The 24,751-nt window shown below is 46.8% G+C and overlaps 1 protein-coding gene across 5 annotated transcripts in view; it reads left to right on the forward strand.

The window, feature by feature from the left end:
• LPP (LIM domain containing preferred translocation partner in lipoma) overlaps nucleotides 1-24,751 on the forward strand; it is a 695,014-nt gene that overhangs the window by 42,213 nt on the left and 628,050 nt on the right. The window contains exon 1 of one of the 5 annotated variants that reach the window (XM_079921714.1): nucleotides 14,876-14,924. The exons of the other annotated variants lie outside the window; for them this stretch is intronic. The gene's annotated coding sequence lies outside the window, so the exon portion shown is untranslated. Of the gene's footprint in view, nucleotides 1-14,875; nucleotides 14,925-24,751 lie in introns of those variants that run through there. 5 annotated transcript variants of the gene reach the window in all.

The raw sequence follows: 24,751 nt of genomic DNA on the forward strand, positions 1-24,751 counted from the left end.
TGGATTCTGATCAACAGGGTTTAAGGCTTCGAGGTGCCACTCATATAACGTAACCCCAGGGGTAACCCACTCCCTTTATCCCTCTTCTCCTCTTCCTCCCCCTATAACTAGGGACCTGCGCATTCTCTTCTTCTTATTGTTTCTTCACCGCTAAAATTAGGTGCTGGATGGTGAGATGAGCTCCTTCATTCTGGGGTCTGTGAGTGGCCCTCATTCTTGGTCACTCAGCTGCAGAGTTTTGAAGGAATCTTTTTTAAAAATCACGTTTGTTGATGGTGACCCCGGTCAGCAGAAGAAACAAACTGATCATCTTAATTTTTTTCTCTCCATTTGGCAATTGTGCCCCTAAGAAGTCTTCATTTCAGCTTCATACCTTTTCTAATCTCCCCCAGTATTTGTGTCTCACGCTCAAAAGGCCGAATGAAAGCAAATAGTTATTACCATTCCGCTCTTGGGAGTTGAATGGGGTGGAGAGGATTTTCACTGTTAAACCGTAAGTGGTCGTCCAATACAGGACATTTTCTGTGTCCCATCTGTTGAAAGGCCATGGAGCCCTCAACTGTACCATCTCCCAGGCTTACCCACATGCTGGACCCGCACTTTCAAGTCTGTACTTAAGGCTGGTGACCACATCTTCTGTGGTTTTTGCAAGGACACGGGAAGAATAGTGGTATTGGAAATTAAAATACTAATGTTAATGTAGCCATGCAGAGTTTTATTTGTTTTGTATGTGTGCATGTAGGCACGATTAGAGTTTATAATATGATAAGCTCATATGGTTTATATTTATAATATGGGGAAACTTCTTGGTGATACCTTGCTTCTGTGTAATACTTTAGTGTTTTCACTATTTTGAGTTTTCAGTGAGTCTATGAGATATGCAGAGTTAGGCTTATATATATATATATATTTTTTTTTTTTTTGCGGTACGCGGGCCTCTTGCTGTTGTGGCCTCTCCCGTTGCAGAGCACAGGCTCCGGACGCACAGGCTCAGCGGCCATGGCTTACGGGCCTAGCTGCTCCGTGGCATGTGGGATCTTCCCGGACCGGGGCACGAACCCGTGTCCCCCTCATCGGCAGGCGGACTCTCAATAACTGCGCCACCAGGGAAGCCCTAGGCTTATATTTTTATGGTAGGGAAAACGGAAGCTCAAAGAGGTAAAGCGACCTGCTTGAAATCTATGTTAGTGGTAGATCTTCTGACCAGTGTTTGACAGAGTTGAAAATTAGAGACTGACACTGTTTTTGAATTTTGAAGGAAGAGAGGAAGTTTAGAAGGAATAGAAGTTATGCTGTTTATATTAATATTAAGCTATACCAAGGCTCCAGTCATAATATGACCCAAGACTGGAATTTTAAAGCGTCGTTGATAAAGGCAAAGAACCACAGAGACTTCAGTAATTTTCTCAGTGGTATGACAGTTCATCCATCCATCCTTCCATCCATCACCTGTCCATTCATTTCATCATATTAAAAAAAAATGCAATGCGCCAGCTTCCATGCTGAGTCCTGACTCATCAAGGTAAAATCAGAATGACATGTGACCGTTGAGGATGTAAAATGTGGCCCAGTTCAAATTGAGATGTGCTGTAAGTGTAAAATAGCGGATTTCAAAGGCTTAGTATAAAAAAAAAGGTAAAATATCTTATTAATAAATTTTATGTTCATTACCTATGAAATGAGTATGGGTATATTGGGTTAAGTAAAATATATTATTAAAATTAATTTTTCCTGTTCCTTCTTGGCTTTTTAAAAAGGTGGCTGCTAGGGCTTCCCTGGTGGCGCAGTGGTTGAGAGTCCGCCTGCCGATGCAGGGGACACACACGGGTTCGTGCCCTGGTCCGGGAAGATCCCACATGCCGCGGAGTGGCTGGACCCGTGAGCCATGGCCGCTGAGCCTGCGAGTCCGGAGCCTGTGCTCCGCAACGGGAGAGGCCACAGCAGTGAGAGGCCCGCGTACCAAAAAAAAAAAAAAAAAAGTTGGCTGCTAGAAAATAACAAATTGCAAGTGATGCTTGCATTATCCGTCTACTGGGCAGCACTGCTCTCCAAGCCTACTGCCTAGTAGGAGAAGTAAGATGTATACTCGTTTCACCTTCTCCAACAACATGCCATCCCTCTTCTTTGCTTCTCTGTCTTTACACTTCTCTCTCCTTCCTCACCTTCTTTTGGCCTCCTAGCCCATTTCAGTCTGACGGAAGCAGCTCTCACGCAGGTCTATGGGGCCAAGTTCATTTCTTATTAGCACTGCTCTGATCTGGCCTCTGTGGCATGGTCACTCTTGACCACTCTTGCTTCTTTCATTCTTTCCCTGCATCTGTCCTCAAGGTTCCTTTGCTGGCCCTTGTCCCTGCTCACATGCAAAGCTTTGTCTTTAGCCTCCTTCTGTGTCTCTGTGCTCATGACTCCTAGGGGGTTATATTGGGTTTGGAACTCCTGAGCCCCAGAGCCATATATGTAAGTGCGTTTTGGATGCTCCAATTGGAAATCTTTTTTTTTTTTTTGTGGTACGTGGGCCTCTCACTATTGTGGCTGCTCCCGTTGCGGCGCACAGGCTCTGGATGCACAGGCTCAGCGGCCATGGCTCACGGGCCCAGCTGCTCCGCGGTATGCGGGATCTTCCCGGACCGGGGCACGAACCCATGTCCCCTGCATCGGCAGGCGGACTCTCAACCACTGCGCCACCAGGGAAGCCCTGGAAATCTTAATGTTATCTTTTTCTCTTAGCATTGTCACCTTGCCGAATGATAGCAACGTCTGTCTGCTTAGTCACCCAAGCCCGGAAACTGGGACTCATTCTGGATGCTTCCTCCCTTTACCTCACCTTTCTGTCTATTCATCCTCAGACCTTGTTGAGTCAACCATGGTAACTGCTCTTCCTCACCCACTGCAGGTAGCTACACCCTACCTACCCACTCCGCCTTTGCTGCCCCGCCTCAGTTCAGACGCTCAGCATCTCTCTTCTACAGGGTTTCAGTAATGCTCAACTGGCCTTTGTTTTTTATTCTCACCCTCCTCCATTCCATTCTCTGTTCTTCCAGAGTGATTTTCCAAAAAATGCAAATCCAGTCATGCCAAATCTCTGTGTTTAAAATCCTTCAATGATTTTTGGGTAAAATCCAAACCCCTTTGCATAAAATAGAAGGCTGTTGGGAATTGAGCCCCTGCCTCTTTTCATCCTCATCTCACTAATCTCCAGCACAGATCCTGTGCTCCAGAATATACACGGGATTCTCTGTAGCCTCCATGGCTTAACACACTGTTTCCTTGTCAAAACATCGCTTCTCTCCCACCTTATCAGGGTAGCTCACAGGTTCCTTTCAAGACTTTGCTGTGATATCAACTCTGCTTGGCATGTACCTCTGACCTCTGATAGCTCCACTTCCCCCATTTTGGGCTATTTATTGCAGTTGGTTGTCTTACCTTGAAGGTAAGGGTTATTCCTTTCACTTCTGTATCCTCAAGTCCAAAATAGGTATGCAAGAGATATTTGTTGAACAAATAAATGCCAAAAAAAAAAAAAAAAGGGTAGAGATAAGGCATTGTGGAAATTGTGGTGAAAATTCTAGCTGGGTAGGGATGGGAGCAGGGAAGGCCCCAGGAGAGGTGACATTTGAGCTCCACCTTCAAGTCTGGTGGCACTGGGTTGGGAGGATGAAGAGGAGACCCTGGTGGTCATCATCAGTGTGCTGTGTTCTACGGCACACAGTACAGACTGGGCCCTTCCCCTGGTCAGTACCATCATCACCAGAGTCAAATAAGGAGGATAATCTCAGGAGTCCGTCCACCTGGGCTAGTGTCTGTCTTTGGTCCTGAGCTGGGTTGTATAACTGAGCAGAGCCTCCTTCCCCCAGGGCACAGCTGGCATGGCCGGTAGGCACCCCATCCATCCTTGCTCATGAGCTGCCCTGGAGGAAAGGAATGCAGGACGGTTGCTTGATTTTTTATCTTTACTTCTCCTTTGGAGCTGCCTTTCTGGAGAGCAGAGAGGTGACCTTATCAGCCAGAGCCGGAAAGAGCACAATGAGTCATCTCAGGCCCTAATGAGGTGCATGAGAGACCCTTCCTGAGAGTGAGGGTCAGGTGAGGTCGGGCTGTGCCTGGGGTGAGTTTTGCCTCAGGGCTCCAGGTAGCACTGGAGCAGAGCTGAGCTAATTTTATCCACAGGAGCTGACTGTGCTGAAGGGCAGGGCTTATGACATTGGCCTTATCATCCTGTGATGCCCAGAGAGCTCCCAAGGTACAGCCCCGTTATGTCTGGGCTGGTTTTGCTCCTCCTGTTTAATACCTTTTTCCATTAGGTGTTCATATTAGCAGGCAGGATGCTTGCTAATATGAGGTGCAGAGAGTGTCAGATTTGGTGGGAGGCCATGGAGCTGGATTCGGATCCCGCCTCCACGCCGTGCTCACCAGCCGTCTTGACCTTGGGAGAGTTAGAGAATCTGAGTCTCAGTTTCCTCATTTGTATCAGTGAAACAGGCCTTAGACCTGTGTCCTAAGATCGCCGCTAGGTTATACACTAGGTGACACGTAGTGAGCGGTTGTTTTGTGCCAGTTGCTCTTATAGCTGCTTTCCTTACAGTGATCCACCTAATCCTCTAAACAAACCCACGAGGAAGGTACTATTGCTATCCCTGTGTTACAAATAAGGAAACAAGGACAGGAACAGACATTTCTGGAGGCCTTTTCTGTGGGGCTGCACAGAGCAGATGGGCTAGGTGTGCAGCCGGGATGCCTTTGAGGTACTGAAGGATTCAGCGACAGTTCTGGAAAACAGAGGTCAAGCCAAAGAATTGTCAGGAAAGAGTCAGTAATTATGCTATAAGCGTGCTTCCTTTTATAAGAATTAGAGTTTCTGTGGATCATCAACTCGTTTATGACACCTGCTACTTATGTCCCTTAGGTCTGTTTGGCTCGTTACAGTAAAGTGACATATTTTTCTCCCCTTCACACAGGCAACAGAGAAGGTCTAGGTATAGATAGACAGAGGTCTCCGTCAGGTCAGAAATAGACGAATGGGTGAGCAGTTAATTGATCTATTGTTGGTTTTTTTCCCCCCTTTCTGCATGTGTTTCAGGCTTAAGTGCAGGAAAGACATTCCACATAATTTAAATGGAAAGGGATTAATTCGGGGAAAGAGATGCTAAAAAAATTATTGGAAAGGTTGGAGCAGTGGGAGCCAGGAGGCTACATCTGTAGCAACTGAGTTTAAGAATTTATTCCACAGCTGCAACCCGGGGAGAAGGGAGATGGGCTTAGGCAGCCCCTACAGAGACCCCTGACATTTTTCCCAATGTCCTCATGGTTGGGGGCGGGACATTGGATTAGCAAACGGAACGGCATTTTGACGTATGCTTACAAGGTGTAGCTTGCCAGAAGAAGCAGCAGCAGGAGGCCTCAGCCTCACTTCCACCTTCTAAGTCTCCCACAAGTACATCTTATTCCTGGAATCTAGTTTATTACCTTCAGGGGAGTGTGGGAAATGTAGTTTTTAGCAGTCTGCTTCTGTGACACAGGAAGGCACTTCCGAGGGTGTAAGGGAACCTGGAGCCAATTGAGAGAATGTATCAGCCACTGACAGTCATTTAAAAACGCCCAGGGCTATTCTCCCCAAATACTTAATGTGTATAATTCATTATAATACTGTAATATAACGGCTAGAGTATTCTACTTCATATTTATTTAGATAAAATGTATAACATTGCTATACTTAATATACCGAAAAGCGGGCCATTTGCTCAGTCTCAGCCCTGCAATGAGTTCTCCTTAGTATTGGCAGTACTGGTTGATTTGTGATTTTCCAGCTCGGTTTAATCTCCTCTTGGGAGTCATGCCCTGGACAGTTGTCTTGTTTGTGTAATTTGTTCATAAATGTTTATTAAACACTTACTATGAGGCTGGTGCTGTGCTAGTTTGGGCACCAGGGGCAGAGATAAGTCATGGACTCTCCCACTGGGAGCCCTCCCTGGAAAGGGAGTATGTCAAGTATGTAGTGAGAAGAGTACGAGGAAGGTCACTGTCCATGTCCTACGTAGCAGGCTGAGCAAATCCAGAGGAGAGAGACTCTTCTGGCTGGACCGAGAAGCAAGGGAGGTTTCATGCAGGGTGACGGTGGTCCGGTGACTGTCTGTTTGGGGGCAGTAACATCACTTTAAGGGGCATTTGCGAATGTGGTGGAGTGTTTTTTGTTATCTCAGTGCTGGAGGCCAGACCACCGTTGTCATTCAGTGGTCAGGGCCAGAGATGCTCCGTACCCTGTAATGCGTGAGACACTGCTGAAATAACTACCTTTCTTCAAAGAGCAGTCTTGTTCCAGTTGAGAACTACCAGTTGGTCTTGTAGGATTATCTATAAACTGATCTTGGCATGGGAAAGGGTTGTAGGTCAAGCAAAAGCACCAGGAGCTAAGAGTTCAGTCTGAATAAAGCAAAGAATGTGTGCTGAGTGGGAGTGGGAGGGAGTTCATGGTGGAAATAGAAGATTGAGTCCAAGTTATTGAGAAACTTGAGATATTAGATAAAGCGCTTGGACTATTCTGTGGCCACTGAGAAGCCACTGAAGATATTGCTGCAGGGTTCTTGAGAGCAGAAACCTAGCCTCATCCTATCGCTGTGCCTTAAGGAGACATCATTGATGCTTTTTGAATGAATGACTGCCCCCAGACAAGTTGTTACAGGAGTTGGACCAGTTGCTATTTGAGTTTTGCCAGATCTAGGACCCTGTGGTCCTGGGAGAGCCTGGCAGTGAGCATTTGGACTTCAGGAGAAAGCACAGAGAGGGCACGGCAGCTTGTTCGCATCCGGATGGGAGTGTTCCGGTCAGACAGCAGTTGCAGTTGCTCGTGCTAAAGAGAGAAGACGTGCTAATGTCTTCAGAATCTTGAAGGAAAGAGGGATTTTTCCATTGCCCTCCCTCGTGGAGCCCATAGGCCACGGGGCATGTAAGATGCATACTGTGCTGTCCGCATTCATGCTTGTGCATCTTGAGCTTATTATAAATTGCCGGTCAGACCAGCAAGCTGCTGGCAAGGTTCGTGCACTGTGACCATGACTGCAGTTGTTCTTGGGGAGCAGCCTGCTGGTCTGTATGGTGGTCCTGCCACACTGCATTCCCTGTGCTGTGTCCTGTAGAGTCCTGGTGGCTTTTTGACACTCGGGTCAGTCACTCTTCCTTCTTTCGCGTTGGGTGTGGGAGTTTGGGAGGGAAAGCTTGGGATGGAACTGACGTTACCTTGGTAATTCGCTTCTGAGGTTTTATCTCAGAAATCTTTCAAGGGGAGGGGGAAAGGGGTATGTAGATGTGTGGGATGACCTCAGAGCCCTTATTTTATGGCTTAGAGAAGGAAAGTGATGTGCCCAGGGCCATGCAGTGAGCTGGCCGGGAGAACGGCACCTTTTATAGCAGGGTTTCAGTTGCACTCAGCTCTTGGGGGAGAGTGTAGTGTGTAAGGGCTCTGGAGCCAAAGCCCTGTGCTTGGCTACCAGCTCAGCTCCTGACTATATCCTGGACCCTCAGGTTCCTCATTTACAAAGTGGGTGTCATGGTCGTATCTTACATTAAGTGTTTAAAAAGGTGCGGCACGTGAAAAGCTTTGTTGACAGCAAAGAAATACACAAATATTTCTTCTTCCTGTGATGTGGATGTTTATGGACCAGTAGTTGGTGGGACCATCTTTAGAGAAAGGATGGGGCAGTGAAGACACTCTTGACTACATCCTGATCACAAAACACTCCCAAGGGTTCTTCTTCCCCACTGCACAGTAAAGAGATCTGGCACTCAGATTTGGAGGTACAGTCCTGGGGGAAGCATGGCCAAACCTTGGAGTTGGGAGGAATTGGGGGTATACTCTTGCCTGGTGCCCTTAGTGACAATGTAATGGGAAGTGTGACTGGAAAGATGGGTTGAGGCCCATCCTGGAGGCCATGAGTGCTGGCCTGAAGGAAGTTGGACATTATTTTTTGTGCAGTTCAGAGCACTGGTGAGGGGTCACCTGCAAAAGTTGGGATGAAATTGGGGGTTAACCTGGCAGCACCTTCAGGATGTTCAGGGAACGTGGGGCAAAACTCAGGTGAGAGACAGGGAATCTTGTAGTTGGAGCAGGGGCCTCAAGATGAGGTGATTCCCAAGTTTGGGGCATATTCTAAGTTATTTTTTTCAGTGGTTCGACTTTTTACTTGAGGTTATAATAAAAATGATAATAGTGTTTTTTTTTTTTTTTTTTTTTTTTGTGGTACGCGGGCCTCTCACTGCTGTGGCTCTCGCGTTGCGGAGCACAGGCTCCGGACGCGCAGGCTCAGCGGCCATGGCTCATGGGCCCAGCCACTCCGCGGCATGTGGGATCTTCCCGGACCGGGGCATGAACCTGTGTCCCCTGCATCGGCAGGCGGACTCTCAACCACTGCGCCACCAGGGAAGCCCATGATAATAGTTTTATAGCCAGATCCTGGGATACCAAGTCTCACACTTTCTCCTGTGCCAGTGACCCGGTTTTCTCAAACTCACCTTCTCCACCCTGGACTGTCTTGATTGACATCCTTGGAAGCCTGGGATGGCCATGGGTTTCAAAGTTTCCAGAGACAAGATGTAATATTTTCAAAGATGATCTGTAGGGAATTTGGGACATGAAATGTATTCTTCCCTTTAGATCTTTATTGCCACCATATTGTTTGTTTAGGTTGAAATGTCCATGAGAGCAAGGAAGGAAAAAATTGGACCTCTGTCACTTGTTGAGCATCTTCTTTGCCCTGGATGCAGTGCTACCTGCGTTTTCATCTGTGGACATGGATGGATTTATAGATGGAGTGATCATAACACAGTATTTATTGTTGCATTCTGCTAAGCAACTTATGCATGAAATTAGTTAATTCTCATAAACGCCTTATTAGGTGGATAACAATATTCTTTCCCATTTACAGATGAGAGAACTGAGGCTTAGCAAGATTTAAATAACTTGCTTCTGAGAACACAGGTCTTTAAATAGATTATCATCCAAGTTTTCTACTTTGAGACCTCTTTCTTCCCTGCTACACCATATATTGCCTGTCTCACTGGTAAAAATGCAGAGCTGCTTAAAAGGAGGTACATCTCAGACGTTGGAAGTTACTAGAATCAGAGCTGGAAGGTACTATGAAGCTCTCAGAGGCTGCTGGTTTTCAAGCTGTGCTCCCCTGAGCCTGGGAGACTCCGAGAGGGGCCTTGGGGTTGGGCTGCAAGGTGGGGAGGCGACAAATGGTCAGAAGAGTAGGAGGGAAGGGGGCTCTGGAGCCCAGTCTTAGCAGCTCTGCTTTTATCTTCGTTACAAGCTAAGCATCCACAAAGCATGTTGCATAATGGAAAAGCTGTACTGCTAGGGAAAAAAAGTTTGAAAACCACTGTGCTGGCCCAGTCTGTCTTTGTACTGAGGCTGAAAGGCAAAGTGGCATAGTACAAGTCACAGCTGTGAGGGTCTCGGAGCTTTTTCCTTTTGTCAAGGAAATAAGTGTCCTGTCCACCTCCTTCTGATGGGCCTTTGGAGCACCTGGCTGTAGGTTCAGAGTCACGCATCCCCTGAGTAGCTGCAGAGCCTTCGGGCTGCTCCAGGCACATGATTCTTGACCTGTGTCTTTCAACTTGGCTGTGTCTCCCCTTTGGATCTTGGGACCCTCACTGAGATTAGTTCCATTTCTTTGTAGAAGAGAGTGGAAATTACAGCCAGTATTGTGTTACTTCCACGGCCCAACCTTCAGAGATATTGTCTAACTGAATAACATGTAATTATTGACTGTCCACTGTGTGTACAGTGCTGAGAACACAGACAAGGTTCCTGACTCCAAGGACTTTGTGGGGAAACAGAATCAAATAAGGAATTTTGTCAACTATTTTTGGAGATCGTTATGTTTGTTATATAGGATTATTATGTGTGATAGGATGATTTTATCTCATAGAAATGGGATAGGAAGAGTCTGGGCAGTAGGAAAGAAGAAGGTTAGAAATTGGAGAGTATGGTCTAGAATTGCAAGGGGTTGAGTTTGCACTGTGAGTTAGTTAATCCTGGCCTCTCCCACTTTCTTTCTCTAAGACTGGCACAGTTTATCTTTAAGCCTTCATTTCCTGATCTGTATTATGGGAGCCAGACTGCCTAGCTCACAGGGTTGTTGATGGGGTTGAATGGGACAGTGTATGCAGCCTGCTTTGTTCAGTGCTCAGCACAGATGAAATACTCTATAAATTATGTTTGTTATTGTTATTATTTAGCAGTGAGGAGCCAAAGAGACTACTTTTTGAAAGATGATCAGTGGTGTGATCAAAGATTGCTTCCCAGAAAAAGACTGTTTTTAGAACTAGAATCCAGTCACCTTAGCCTCCAGCTATCATTTGGCTTCAGTTTACCTTGCTGAGCTACTCTTTGTCTCCACTCACCTGCCCACCTGTCCCGCTAGTTCCCTACACATCCGCTAAGCTTGCTGTTCACTGGACATAGCTCCTTATCGCCTGGGCTCAAATCTTTCCTTTTGCCTGGAATGTCCTTTACTCCTTCACCTCCCCCTTTTCCTGTCCTACCCTCTTAGTAGCTGACCCGGAAATCCATCTCTCCCATCAAGGGGGACCCTACTGAAGTCTCTCGTCCTGTATTATGGTCAGCCTTTCTCTTTCATGCTTGTGAGCTCTTTGAGATGCAAAGTTGTTTGCATCTCAAAGCCCTTTGCTATAGCATCCCTGAGGATGCAGGCGCACACTCATGCTAGGAATCACACATCTGTGCAACAAAATCATGTAGGGTCTTCTTTCACCTTTAAGCACAAGGAAGCAGATGATCAAATGCAAACCAGAAAACAGTCATCGTTGAGCTGTGTGTGCATCAGCCTTGAGAATGGATTTCTGGGGAAGGTCCGGCCCTTCCATAAATGCCATGGCTGACTTGGATCTTTGCAGGAATTGAAGAGAATCCTGATGACTAGTGTGTTGGGGGAGGCCTGAAGGAAGCCAGGCTCTCCCACCTGAGCTCTCAGATCTTCTCGGGTGCCTCCTGGCTCCTGGTGACCTGCTGCAGGACCTCTGGTATGTAAACGGGTTTCTCTGCAGCCTGGGCTGCCCGAATGCCAGGCTGAGCCTCTGTGAGCTGGGCCAGAGGTTTAATGGGTTGGAGATTTCTTTTGGAATCTGCAGCTTGAAATATCCTGTACCCTTGATTAATTCATGCTTGGGAGCTTCCTTAGTGTTCTCTGGTAAATAGCTCCGTACCGTGCGTTTCTTTCCCTGTGGGCTTGTTGCAGAGAGACTGGAGCCTGTGTTTCTAACAAGTTCTCCAAGGAAAACATTGCAGGTCAGGTTTTCAGAACTGAGACTCTCAGGGGGTCTTCCCAGCGCCCATCTCTGTTACCTCCTTTTGGCCTGGCATTTGCTTGTAGCCAAAAAGGGCGAGTTTGTCTTGAGCAGTCTTGGGGACATTTGTGATGTGGGGCTGAAAATCTGACAGTTGATGCTGAGTTTCAACTGCACGAATGAGTAGCATATAGACAGAACCCTGCAGAACGTCGTATCATTTCCCTTCAGTTCCCAGAGCCTTAATGTGTCTTTGTCTTGAGAATGACCTCGCTGCTTTTTGTGTTTGTAATGGAATGCACAGTCACTGACAAGTTATCACAAGAATCCCCTACACTTTTGTAACGCCTACCCATTTTCCAGAGGGCTTTCACTAGCCTTATCTCAGTTGATCCTCATAACCGCTCTGAGAGGTAGGCAGAGGGGCTGTTTTCATCTCTAATTTTCAGCTGCAGAAACTGAGGTTTAGAAAAGTCAAACAGTTGGCCAGAGGTCATTTATTTCATATGCAGCAGAATTGGAACTGGAATCTTAAATCGTCTAACTCTTAAACCAGCATTCTTTTCACTACTTACCGTCTTTGTGACCTTGGGAATATACTTAACCTCCCTGAGCCTCACTTTTCCTATCACTACAGTGGGTATAATCCTCCAGGGATAGCTGTCAGTAGGGATTGAATGAGATTGTCTGGTAAAGCACTTACTAAACTGTAAGGAATGCAATAATGCGAGGCATCATTATCACACATACCTTGAATTCACATAGTGCCACATCAGAACGGTGGCAGAAAAGAACATTTTTTCCCCCCATTTTGAAAGGACACGGAGGAGAATGGTGCCGGCAGTTGTCAGGGATCACGAGCTCCCAGCCTTGTGTTCCTCCAGTTGGCCCCGCGGTCCTGCCTGCAGGCCGCTTTGTGATTCTGAGAGCGCTTATGTTGGCAAGGTGCTCTTTTCTTACAGAGCTCGCTCTTAATGTTCCTTGAAACAGTCTTGTATCCTGGAGACAGTTTTAGGTTGGCCAGGCTGGAGAGCAGAAGTGGGGAGCTGGGGAGGGGATCCGCATTCCTGAGCTTCGTCCACAAAGGGTGGGAATGTGGTGTGGTTGATGGGGTCCAGGTGGATGAGGAACTGATCACAAAGTCTGTTTTCTCTCTTTTCTCAGTGACTGGGATTTAATAGGGTACGTCTTGTGAACCCACAAGGCCAGCAGTACCTATGCAGAATGGGTTGCTTAGCACTAATGCTTATTGGAAAAATCCAGAAAGGATGGGCCTCAAGTTGGCAGGAGGCAGCCAGGGTGACCGAGGAATGAGATCTCGGAGAGCTTTGTTTCTGTAGCCACATTCACCTACAAAAGTTCCAGACCCATGAGACAGGCATAGGTTGTTTGCATGGTTCAAAGAAGCAGAATAAGGAGCCAGAGGTTGAAGGCCGGGAAGCCATATTTATTTCCATATAAGGAAGAACTTTCTGTTGGAAAGATGGAATTTACAGCTGCAGGAGATAATGATCTCCACCTCACTGGAGACCTCAGGGATGCCATGGGGGGAGGGTTTGGTTCATAAATAGGAGAGACATTGGGCTCAGTGGCCTTTATGGTCTTTTCTTCCCCTGAGATCCCAGAGCCAGTGGTTGTCAGGGGTCACGAGGAAGAAAGACACACATACATTAAGGAATGAAGGGTTGCTTTGTGGATATGGAAACTGATCTCCAAATGCTGCTAGCAGAATGGAGGGTAGCTTTAGACTTTTCGTTCTGGTTTTCATTCCTGTCTCTGTAGTTCCCTCCTTGGTCCTTGGTTTACAGAGTTCCCAGGTCATCCCTGGGTAGTTGTTTTCCATGGAATAGCTCTTTCCTCTGCTGAAATGCTCCTGTTGGAATATTGGAAGGAATTCTGAGCTCCTGAAAGGATGACAGTCTTTCTACAGAAGCACTAAGTCTGATGGCTGGTTTAGTGTCAGTTACACACGAGGACCATCTCCTTACCCTCTTCAAGCCTACTTCTGGGACCGCTTGGGAGTACTGCAGTTGCAAGAATTCTGTGCTGAGTTCTGGTTCTAGCATGTGGTGGAAGGTTTTCTGATCCTGTTTCCTTACCTCATTTAGTAACCACTTATATTTATGTTTACTTATGAAACATGCAATGAATAAGAAGTGTTGGCCATTTTTTCAGGTACTTGTGGTGTGCTTGCAAAAATAGAAAACAAGTGATCAAAATAAATGTCAGGACTGTTCGATAGGCTGGACAGAAGCTGCTTTTAGAGCACATAGTTGGACAGTTTGGGGATATCTACCCAATTTGTAGATGAGAGAATATAAGCTACGAGAGGAGAAGAGATTTGTCCAAAGTGGTAAGGAGTGACTGATCTGGGCTTAGGGCTTGGGTCCCCTTGCTCCCTGAACAGTGGTGTTTATTACTTGAAGGTTGCCTTGGGATGAGAAAAAGCACCCTCATGGTGAAGGCCCAAAAAGTAGCAAGTGGGCGATGATTCTGAACAATGGCTCATCTGACCTACAGAAAGCCTTTACAGCCAACAGTAGAATAAGATTGTGCTGAGAAATAGAACCACTGGGAAGCCAAGATACAGATTCCTTCTCTGAGCAGACCCCGACTTCTCCACACTGCCATTTCATCTCTCTCCTTTCTTCTCTAATTCAGTCTGGAGTCATTTCAGACCAGATTCATCCCTGATTGACTCCACTGGTTCAATTTAGTCATTGGACACTTTTCAGGACCTTCGGGTTAGAATTAATCTTACAAACTAAGGGAATGAATCTTACAAATTAAATTGGGCATGTCACCCTTCTGTCTACCCCCCTGCCCCCCCCAACCCCGCCTCCACTTTTCTTCTGGAAGGCTGGTTTTATTCTGGGTCTTCTTGCCTGGTGTCTGTCCTATGAAGAACTCATGCGAAACTAAGTTCCCAAGAGGACTCTAGGCCCAAGGGGGTCAGGGATTGGGGTCCAAGGGTTGTTTTCGTACTCATCTGCCACTGAAAGAACTGTGGGCTGGATTCTTCGTGACCTTCTTCAGGTGCATCCCCCTAAACACCCCCCACCCCACCCCATTAATAAATTGACTTCATAAATGTAGTTGCATTCTAGATGGCCCCATTCCTAAGATGAACTTAAAGCCTTTCAAACCAGTCACTTCGTTGTCTGGACAGGGGAGCCTTTTTCCTGTAACAGGAGAGCCTGTGGAACAGTTGAGGCTCCACTTCTTTGGGGGTTAAACATGCACTCTGAGTAAGGAATTCTGTCTTTAGTGGGGCATGTTCTTCAAGTGCCAGGGGAGAGAAGGGTGATTTTTCTGACATCCTCCAGCCTGCTTCTCCATATATGGAAATGTTTACCCACCACACTGATCTATTGGAAGGGAAGGAGGTGACTCAGGGTTTAGGAGAAGCAGGATTTGAATTCTTGCTTCCAGAAACAAAGTCGCCCCCTCCCCCCCACCCCTCCCCCTCCTTTCCTTTGCCCCTTGTTCTGGGAGCCGAGGAGAGAAGGTTTCAGTACTGTTCCCCTCGGGCCTGGGGACCACCTCTTTGCAGCGGGACTCAGGGTGTGTGAGAGAGAGTGAGGGCCAGCGGAAGGCCAGCTGCCTGTGGGGCCTGACGGCGCGTGAGTATTTCGTTATTGCCAGAGCCAGTGACATTTCTGCCCGCAGACCCACGGCTCAGAGTCCTGAGGGCTGGTTCGCTTGCATGGTGATGGGGCATGTGGCTGGGAGCGCTAGCTGCTTTCGTTTGGGGTGTGGACAGCTGCTTTCCCAGGGTAATACTTCTCACAGTGGGATTCAGAGACGGGCTATGCCTGAGGAAAAATTCTATTCGTATATTAAAAATCAGAGTTATTCCTCCCACCTGAGGCCTAACTTAATTTGGGGAGAAAGATAATTTGGGAGTGTTGTTGTCTGTCTGAGTGCTAGGGCTAGAGTAACACCCCAGAAGGGGTGTTGGTGGACACTTGGGGAGGGCTAGTTTTATCTTGAAAAGCAGAGTTATGGTTGGACTTAAGAGTACGCAAAAGGTTTCTGTATAGCATTTGCACGACATCCACTCCGCAGTAAATACCTGGTGTGTGGACCCTGCGTAGATCTGATGGACTGCCAGAGTTGGGATGATTTGATTGATCTGTTTCATTTTACAGCATGATGGTGGGCAGGGGAGGCCCAGGAGTGCAGCTCACCTGCCTCGCAGGTACATGGCTAGTTAGGTGGGATTAGAATCCGAATCTTTTTATTCTCGGGTCATTCCTCCTTCTACTACGTGGAAGCTGCCCCTTCAGAAAAAGGCAGAGAAGATGCCCATTTTGCAGATGAGGAAATTGGGACTCAGGGTGCCAGAGTTGCCCACACTTATTGATCTAATTTGTGAGAAATTGAGAACTGGAACCAATTTCTCCCAGGTCAGACCTCTTTCTATCACGTTACATGGACTCAAAGGTTTGAATTTGTTGGTTTTTTAATTTCACTTTTTTTTTTTTCTTCTTTGGTTTCTACTTAGCCTTTTCTTCCTTGGGTCATGTGAATATTGTTTGAATGTGAGCTGCTACCTTCCCATCTGCTTTGCTGCCTGTTATCTTTTTCTTTCCTGGAAGAGGATGATAGCTTGTCCAAGAGGAGGAACTGAATAGTGGAGGCCTTTATTTCAGCTTTACCCGTGGAGATGAAATTATGCACAGGCCTTGAAAGAAACTGATCAGGGCTTTCCGTCTAAGCCTCTCCCACTATTCTTAAAGCTGCAAGAATTCTGGAGTATAATTCCCATTCATAGGCGAGCCCTGATTCTGAATAGATTTTAAACACACACACACACACACACACACACACACACACACACACACACACACAGACTTCTTTAGCCTTCTTTGATGTGACAGCAGCATTCGACAGAGACCAGGAGGGCACCACCCCACTACAGTCCCCGCGATGTTACACGGCCCTAATGAGTAACGCTTCGTAGTCAGATCAGTTTCTGATCAGCTTGGGGGCCCCTTTCTCTAGTGCAGGAAAGATGTTGGAGATGTGTTTTGGAGAAGTGCTTTGATGCCCATGGCGTTAGGTGACAGATCACAATAGTGGGGAGAAAGTGCCCTGACACCTGAGCTTGTGTGGTCGGTGAGGAAGGGAGGGGAAGCAGCTCTCTAAGTGGCTCTGAAGCACGGGGGAGACGAGACAGGGACTTCCCTCCCGGGAACCTGCACGCACCCCACCTCCTCCTACCCGCTGTGCCTGGGCCGTGATTGTAGGCTCTGTTCACCAGGTGGGAGGAGCCTACCTTGAAGCGTCGAGGCTTGGGATGTTTTCCCGCTGTGATGCTGACCATGGGCACCAAGAGGTTAGGGTTGGTAGTACCAATGGGAATGCTTTGACTGCCCATAAGGAGAACTGACATGCACTGACTGCTCTCTGGGTGCCAGGCACTGGGCTAAGCACTTGACCTACATTGATTCACCACTACAGCTACCTGTCAGTAGGTACTATTTGGGGGGGTATTTACTTATTTATTTAAAAATTATTTGATTGAAGTATAGTTGCTTTACAGTGTTGTGTTAATTTCTGCTGTACAGCAAAGTGATTCAGTTGGTACTATTGTTTTAATTGTATTTTTAATTTTGGTAGAATACACATAACGATTTTTACCATCTTAACCATTTTTAAAAAAAAATTATTTTATTTTTGGCTTTGTTGGGTCTTTGTTGCGTGCGGGCTTTTCTCTGGTTGCGGCGAGCAGGGGCTACTCTTTGTTGCGGTGCACGGGCTTCTCACTGCGGTGGCTTCTCTTGTTGCGGAGCACAGGCTCTAGGCACGCAGGCTTCAGTAGTCGTGGCATGCGGGCTCAGTAGTTGTGGCTCGCGGGCTCTAGAGCGCAGCCTCAGTAGTTGTGGCGCACAGGCTTAGTTGCTCCGCAGCATGTGGGATCTTCCCAGACCAGGGCTCGAACCCGTGTCCCCTGCATTGGCAGGCAGACTCTCAACCACTGCGCCACCAGGGAAGCCCCATCATCTTAACCGTTTTTAAGTGTACAGCTCGGTAGTGTTCAGTACAGTCATATATTGGACAGCCAATCTCCAGAATGCTTTTCATCTTGCAAAACTGAAACTCTGTACCCATTAAACTTTTACTCCTCATTTTCCCCTCCCCCAGCCCCTGACAGCCATCATTCTGCCTTCTGTCTCTAAGAATTTGAATTTTCTAGGTATCTTATAGAAGTGGAATCATACAGTATTTGTCCTTTTGTGACTGGCTTCTTTCACTCAGCATGTCTTCAAGGTTCATCTGTGTTGTAGCATTTGTCAGAATGTCCTTCTTTTTTATGGCTGAATAGTAATAAATTGTATATATACCACCACATTTAATTTAGGTACTATTTTTTACCTCCATTTTATAGCGGAAGGACCTGAGGCTTTGAGGAGTTAATAAGTTGTCCAGCACCATGCAGTCAGTAGTGGAGCTGGGATCTGAACCCAGGTCGTGTGGCTTTAGAGTGCATGTGATCAGGAGTAAGCAGATGGTGGAATTCAGCTGGCAAGAGTGTGAAAAACCAGGGTGATTCTCACCTGGGTGGTGACACCTCCTCACACAGTGCTGTGACATTTCAGTAACCAAGTGTTCCCAAGGACCATATGTACACAGGTATTTCCCTCTGGTTTATATTGGCCTCTGGGAAGCTCAGAGCCAAATGTGAAGCCCACCTCTAGCAAATGGTATGAGACATATGGCTTATATTTCTGTCCCTTTCCTTCACCTTATTTTTCCATCTCCCTTCCCAATTTTATTACTTTAAAAAAAATCATGAACGGTGTGCATGTTTTGTCAGGTACTTCAGATTTTTTCTGGAACAAGGCAGAATATATAAATCGATGACATGATATCAGGTATTTTTGTTATTATTATTGTCTAAGGAATAACTGGTCTGTGGAGCAGTGGACAGAGACTAAAAAGGAGATTTTCTAACCTGACTCTGCTGTTAACTCAGTGTCTAACTTGGGCGAACGCGCATGCACCTTTCTGAGGCTCAGTTTTCCCGCCTGGAAGATGGGGCTGCAGTTGATGACAGCGAACATTTCGTCTGTGGTGAGCCCTGTTCTAGGCGTTCCACATGGTTTATCTCCTTTAATTCTCCCCACATTCCCGCCCCACCCTTAATATTATTTTTCTTTTTTTCCTTATTAATTAATTAATTTATGGCTGCGTTGGGTCTTCATTGCTGCATGCAGGGTTTCTCTAGTTGCGGCAAGTGGGTGCTACTCTTCGTTGCAGTGCACGGGCTTCTCATTGCGGTGGCTTCTCTTGTTGCGGAGCATGGGCTCTAGGCGCGCAGGTTTCAGTAGTTGTGGCACGTGGGCTCAGTAGTGTGGCTTGCGGGCTCTAGAGCACAGGCTCAGGAGTTGTGGCGCACAGACTTAGTTGCTCCGCGGCATGTGGGATCTTCCCGGACCAAGGCTCAAACCCGTGTCCCCTGCATTGGCAGGCGGATTCTTAACCACTGCGCCACCAGGGAAGTCCTGTTGTCCCCTTTTTAGTTGAGATAAATAAGGCCTAGAGAAGTGGGAAAACTTGCCTGAACTCCTACAGCTCCTGACTGCAAGAATCAGTGATCCGCGTCTGACTCCAAAGCCCAGGATGTTAGCCGCAGTGCTGGGCTACTTGCCTTGACGCAGCCTTTGAGGCTTCTGTCATCTGTGGCACGCATTCATCTAATTTCATTAAGTCTTTATTGGATTCCCAATTATGTGCCTCTTACTGCTCTGGGCGCTGATCCAGTATTGGGTTTAGAGTGAAGAAAAAGACACACAAAACAATGATCCCTTGGAACTTACATTCTAGTAGGGTTGTGTGGAGGAGGCAGATAATAGATGAACATGTAAACAGCAGAGAATAATAAGTAACGCTTAGGAGGGTTCACAGAGGGTGCTCTGCCCATGAGGGAATGAGGAAGAGCCCAGGAAGTGATGTTTAAGCTGAGGTCTGAATGACAAGGAGCCAGCCATGGGAAAGTCGGGGTTGGGCAGGGAGCATTGTAGGCAGAGGGCAAGGCCAGTGCCAGGGCTGTGGAGTGGGAATGAGTTTGTGTTTGAGGAACAGAGGAGACCAGTGTGCCAGAAGGTAGTGGACTGCTGGGGGAGAAGCATGAGATGAGGGCAAGGCCGTGGCTGGTAGGTGTCAGTGAGCTTGAGAAGGGGCTTGGAGCTGAGTTGAGGTGTGAAGATGCTCAGGGAAGCATCTGAGTCACGTTTACCGGTGTCATTCTGACTTCTGTGGGGGAAACGCATTGCAAGGAGTAGAAGCAAGCCATAATCCAGGTGAAAGGTGGTAGTCACAGTGATTAGGGTAGTCGAAGTGGAACCAGAGAGAAGGGGATGGGTTCATGACATGCTTTGGTGGGATCGTCTAACTCTGTAGGATGTCAGGTGCAGTTTCCTCCAGAGAAATGTCAAGCTCAAGTGGGCAGCAATCTGAGAGACCCCGATGGAGGTGGAGTGGGGTGCGCAGACGTGCAGCTGGTTTGGACTAAGGAGTCTGAGTGCTCCCTGCTTTGGTTTCTAGCCTTGAGCTTCTGGCCAAGGACCGGAGGGCAGTGGCTTCCTGCCTCTGACTTCCCGACTGAGAGCTGCTGGAACGCCCCACGATGAGCCCCGCAGAACGTGCCACTTCCTTTGCTCTTTCTGGGTATTTGTATAAAGCATTCTTTCCCACCAAGGATACAGAACATCAGAGTGATGTTGACTTCATGGGCCATATTTAACATACGGTTTTTCCTTGATGTGTCCTCTGTTCTTGCAGAAACTCCTGCCTCTGGTAAACTGTGTGGTGAGGCGCCTTCAACCACCCTGTCAGATGGATTTCGAAGGCTCAGTGGGGGCCCGGAAGAGCTGGGGCTTCAAAGCCCCACCTTGCCTCGGGGACCCTGGTCCAAGGGTACCCCTCAGCCCTCCTCTTTTATTTACATTTGAATTCACACTTGCTGAACCTTGCCCTGCTCCCTGTAATTCCTTTTCATGGGCTGGACTTCCCTGTAAGTACTCCAATTTTCAATGGAGAAACTGGTCTCAGAGAAGTTAGGTGATTAGTCAATGTTAGGTAGTGGCTGAGTCAGTTTGGGAATCCAAGATTCCTGACCGGGCCTCGTGCTCTGGCCACCAGGCCAAAGTGACCTAGCATGTGACCTTTTCCCAGGGTGTCTCATGGCGATCTTATACTGCACTTGGCCTAAGCCTGGAGCTGCTCAGAGATTATAGACAAAGTCATCTGAAATTCACTCCTGAGGCTTCTTGACAAACTCCTCTTCAAATAGTTTGCAGTCTATAGTTGCCAGTGGTTTTTTTTTTTTTTTGCGGTATGCGGGCCTCTCACTGTTGTGGCCTCTCCCGTTGCAGAGCAACAGGCTCCGGATGTGCAGGCCCAGCGGCCATGGCTCACGGGCCCAGCCGCTCCGCGGCCCATAGGATCCTCCCGGACCGGGGCACAAACCCGCGTCCCCTGCATCGGCAGGCGGACTCTCAACCACCGCGCCACCAGGGAAGCCCTGTTTTTTTGGGTTTTGTTTTTTACACTCTTTTAGCATAATCTCTTAAAAACAATGTTTTGTTTTTGCTCACTTGAATTTCTTTTAAAATTTCTCTCGTATATTACCCATTCATTTAGTCAACAAACATTTATTGAGTTCTTACTGTATGCCAGGCATTGTGCTAGGTGCCGGGGATGGATTCAAAGATAATTTGGAGGCGTATGGGAGTGGATAATTACAGCACAGTGAGATAAGTGCTATAATAGAGGGATATATAAGGAGCTAGAAATAGCACTATGAATAACATCTCTGAACAAATTGCCTTCTTTTTTTCCTTTTGGATTATTCCCTTATGTCTATTGCCCAAAGTGGGATTACTGGGTCATTTAAAAGATGAAAACAATTTGGCACAAAAAGATGTAATGACTTTGCCTGGGGAATATAGCTCAATTTTCAACAGGGGGAAGATTGTTGGCAATTCCAGATTTAGATACTTCACCAGGAGGATTGGGCAGTTTTTATACTATTTCTATCAATGTGGTGGCTTTCGGGGGAGCGCCTATTCTAAACATGTCACCCCACATGTAGAAACACCTATCCTTATATTTAATCTCACAGATTCCTTGTTAATGCTCACAAGAACCTAGCTATGTAAGTATGATCATTTCCATTTTACAACCGAGGAAACTGTGCCTTCGTTAAAAGGAAGTGACTTGCTCAGCATTCCATGGTTAATCAGTGGAGAATCCAAGAATCAAGTGTAAGGTCTTTTGATTCTATAACTCCCGTCCTGTACTCCATGCTCTTTTTACCAACTGGGGGGGTACTTATGCTCCAGCGAGGGCCTGGAATTCATTTAGTTATCTGTAGAAACTCTTCTCGAGAAGGTCAGGATCCCTGAGATAGGTATAGAAGTCCTAACCTCCAGAGGGTCCAGGGTCCCGCTGTACATTGACCTGAAAGGACCTGAAGGCCCTTTATTCCTGACTCTGGCCCAGGTCCTGAAAGGTTAGTGCATGGTCTTAGCACTGAAGCACAGAATCCCAAGGAAAGCTGAGACCATGCCACAGTCCTGCTTTGAAACATTTATTATTTCCCTAGTATATTCAGCGGCATTTCCCTGACTTTTAATTCACTTATTTTGTTATTCGTAACATTTTCCTAGTATTTTTGGCATTTAAGTAAAAACTGCCCCTGCTACCCAGGGCTCATCATAACCAGACAGCAGTAGCTTGTGAACACCCTTGATGTTCCCGCTCACTCATTTTTTCACCTTCATGCTGTAACTCATGCTGTTCTTCTAGCCTGAGATGAACTCTCCCATCTTCATCCCTAGAACTCCTGCTTCTCCTGTAAACTTCTGCACAGATGCCACCTTCTGAATGAAGTAACCTCTGATCACCATCCGTTCCCTACCGTCCATACTCCCTTAGAAGCGATCTCTCTGTTCTGCTAACTCACAACACAGTGGGCCGGGAGGCAATAAAGTATAACCGTATGGTGCTTACAGGCATGGGATCTGGATTTGAGTTTTGGCTCTGATGCTTCCTAGCTGTGTGATCTGTGAGGTCAGTTAACCTGATGAGTTGCCTCATCTGTCAAGTGGGTACAAATAATCACACGAAGCCACAGCTTGTTAGGAAGATTTGTACTGTCATCTGTGCTGCTTCTGTGGCACCTGCCATCACCTACTTTATGTTTTATCTCTGTTTCTAGACTGGGAGCTCTTTAAGCGCAGGAAGGGTCCCATCTTGCTTGTGCCTTTGACATACGGGACCTGCCACAAAGTCTCCTTTAAGGGAAAGGTTTCCTTATAACATCACTGGTGGCATCACTGAGTTCAGGCTCATTACAAGGCCCCAGTCACGGGGTGCCAGCCCGGCTGGGAGCTCTGTGATACGGAGCTTCGAGCACACGTAGCATGTGCTGGATAGGCCTGTGGCTCCTGCTTCTTGAGTGACAGAAAAGAGGCTAGAGCTTGTGTTTAGCCTGTGTTCTTCTGGTTCATCAGATTGCGTAGTGCTGACATTTCCCTAAAGGCGGAATGGAAATCCTGTTTGGAACACGAGACTTGGTTTCTTTTCTGGGTCTTCCGTGGGTGAGTGTTCCGGACTAGAGCAAAGTGTCAATGGAGGGGTGGGTTTGGGGCAACTCTGAGGGCCACCCTCTCCTCTGACTTCTCTGGGTGGGGCCCCAGCGAAGGGTCCCTCCAGAGGAAGCTTTCGTTTAGACACTCCCACCCTTGCTGTGCTTGGAAGCTGATTACGGAAGGGGATTCAGTTCCATTTAACTTTCTCTTGTGTCATTTTCCAAAATGCGGTAGCCATGAGTCTCAAGAGCCCGTGCTTTAGCCTGGCACACCAGGTCCTCCATGTTCTGGCCACAGCATTCCTTTCCAGCCTCATGTCCCACCACCTCCCTCCATGTATTTTTGCCACTGGCCTCACCAGATTAGTCACTTTCCCCAAGAAGAACACCCTGAACTCGTCTCCTTAAGGCCTTAGCACACTGTGTTCTCTGGGCCTATTTCCCTCCTCCTCATACTTGGAAATCCTCTCAGGTCTTCAGGCCCAGTTTAGAAGGCGTCATCCGCAGAGCTCTTCCTGACCCTCAAAAGGACACTGCACGTACTGGTACTTTGCACACTTTTCCTTCTGTCTTGTCACGGGCGGGTGTGTCCCTCTTGAACCTGTGAGCTCTTTGAGAGCTCAAGGCATGTCTGACTCAGCGCCTGTATCTGCGAGGCCCGTACACTCTGCCTTCTTAAGGACAAGAGGTACCAGCAAATGCCTGTTTTGTGCACCTCTGAATGCAGGGCATCGACATCGTGGCAGCTAACAGTTGCGCCGGGGGGTGTTCAGAAGCTCATGCTAGGATTACCCGTGATTCATTTGATCATGAGCCCAGACATTTGAATAATGTTTTTGAGTTGCCCTGATATTAGCTCATTGCTAACCTTTCTCAGGCCTGCTTCTCACGTACCTGGCAGATGTCTGCTTAGTACCAGGGCTCTGAGCTCTTTATTTCACTTAAGACGTAGCGGCAAGATCATGCGGCAGCTTCTAGTTTTAGTTTTTTGAGGAACCTCCATACAGTTCTCCATAGTGGCTGCACCAATTTATGTTCTCACCAACAATGTAGGATTGTTCCCTTTTCTCCATACGATCCAGCAATCCCAATCCTGGGTGTATATCCGGACAAAACTATAATTCGAAAAGATACGTGTACCCCTATGTTTATAGCGGCCTTATTCACAATAGCCAAGATATGGAAACAACCTAAAAGTCCATTGACAGATGAATGGATAGAGAAGATGTGCTATATATACACAATGGAATACTACTCAGCTATAAAAAAGAATGAAATAATGCCATTTGCAGCAACAGGGATGGACCTAGAGATTACTATACTAAGTGAAGTAAGTCAGAAAGAAAAAAAACAAATATATGATATCATTTACATGTGAAATCTAAAATATGACACAAAAGAACCTATCTATGAAACAGAAACAGCCTCACAGACATAGAGAACAGACTTGTGGTTGCCAAGGGGAAGGGGAGGTGGGGGAGGGATGGATTGCAAATTTGGAAGTGGCAGATGCAATCAATTATATATAGAATGGATAAACAACAAGGTCCTACTGTATAGCACAGGGAACTATATTTAATATCCTGTGATAAATCATATTGGAAAAGAATGTGAAAAAGAATATACTTATATACATACACATATATATCTGAATCACTTTGCTGTATAGCAGAAATTAACACAACATTGTAAATCAACTCTACTTCAATAAAGTAAATTAAAAAAAAAGAACATAACAGCAGGGTGACATTCAAGAAGGATCTATCTGCTTTTAATGTGAACATTTTTTAGTTTGCAAGTTCAGACTTCGTTTTAAAATGTGAACACAGCAGAAGATTTTTTTCCAGG

This window comes from Stenella coeruleoalba (assembly GCF_951394435.1).
Source record: "Stenella coeruleoalba genome assembly, chromosome: 5".
Taxonomy (NCBI): Eukaryota; Metazoa; Chordata; class Mammalia; order Artiodactyla; family Delphinidae; genus Stenella; species Stenella coeruleoalba.